General features: G+C 48.9%; 1 pseudogene; it reads right to left on the reverse strand.

Moving 5' to 3' along the window:
- Positions 1-363: 363 nt before the first annotated feature.
- Positions 364-511, reverse strand: LOC133762591 (U2 spliceosomal RNA; annotated as a pseudogene).
- Positions 512-1379: the final 868 nt, after the last annotated feature.

The raw sequence follows: 1379 nt of genomic DNA on the forward strand, positions 1-1379 counted from the left end.
GTTCTTGATTGAATGAGGCGAAAACAAATAATCTCAGAGGCTGTGACTTAGAGATGATATCTGGACTGGTGGTGTAGCATAAGAGGTTAAGCTGCTGACTGCAACGCCAGCATCCCATATGGGTGACGGTTTGAGTGCCGGCTGCTCCACTTCCAATCCAGCTCTCTCTTCATGCTCCTGGGAAAGCAGCAGAAGATGGCCCCAGCCCTCGGGCCCCTGAACCCACGTGAGACACCTGAATGAAACTCTTGGCTTCAGCCTGGCCCAGATCCAGCCATTTCTGCCATTTGGGGAGTGAACCAGTAGATGGAAGATCTTTCTCTAGCTCTGTGTATGTGTGTCTCTTCCTCTCTCTGTGTAATTCAGGACTCCAACCCGCACCCATATTGGATGCCAGCACCACAGGCAGTGGCTTTACCTGCCATGCCACAGTGCTGGCCCCATAAAATAAATCTTAAAAAAACAATGATATGCTTTACACTTGATCTTAGCCAAAAGGCCGAGAAGCGATGCTCATGAGCTTTAACAAACGACCTGAGTTTTAAATGTTGACTCCCCTCCCTCTCTGCCTAAGAGTATACTCTTGCTCTTCAAGCATGCTACACATCGCTGAGAGTAGCTACAATAAAGAATACATTCAGACTCCAGATCACTGTACTCCAATTGCAACAACAGATGGTGGGGCTGTTACAGGTTAGCAGGAGTACTGTAGGTCAGGCCCAAGTCCAAAGGGTCAGCCAAGAAAGGAAACATGCGCCATATTTCTCTCTGTCCTCCCCATGGCTCTAAGCAGGGCAGTCTATCATTTTTCTTAGTGTTACCTTCACCTGCTTGACCTAAGAATGTACAAATGAAAAGCTAAATGGGAGAACCCTGTACTTTCATTGATTTCTTTTCACAAGAAGCTATGACCTCAAGCTTAAGAAAATGTCTTTTAAATCATGGAGCCATAGATTTGGGATGGAACTGAAGTAAAGGATTATTTTACAGAGAATGCATGCCAACCCTTCAGCCTGGTCTTTTTTTTTTTTTTTATTTTTGACAGGCAGAGTGGATAGTGAGAGAGAGAGACAGAGAGAAAGGTCTTCCTTTTTGCCCTTGGTTCACCCTCCAATGGCCGCCACGCTGATCCGAAGCCAGGAGCCAGGTGCTTCTCCTGGTCTCCCATGGGGTGCAGGGCCCAAGCACCTGGGCCATCCTCCACTGCACTCCCTGGCCACAGCAGAGAGCTGGCCTGGAAGAGGGGCAACCGGGACAGAATTGGTGCCCCGACCGGGACTAGAACCCGGTGTGCTGGCACCGCAAGGCGGAGGATTAGCCTGTTGAGCCACGGCGCCGGCCAAGCCTGGTCTTACAATTCCTTCATTGTAAGAAATTCT

The sequence above is a fragment of the Lepus europaeus genome, chromosome 6 (genome assembly GCF_033115175.1).
Source record: "Lepus europaeus isolate LE1 chromosome 6, mLepTim1.pri, whole genome shotgun sequence".
Taxonomy (NCBI): Eukaryota; Metazoa; Chordata; class Mammalia; order Lagomorpha; family Leporidae; genus Lepus; species Lepus europaeus.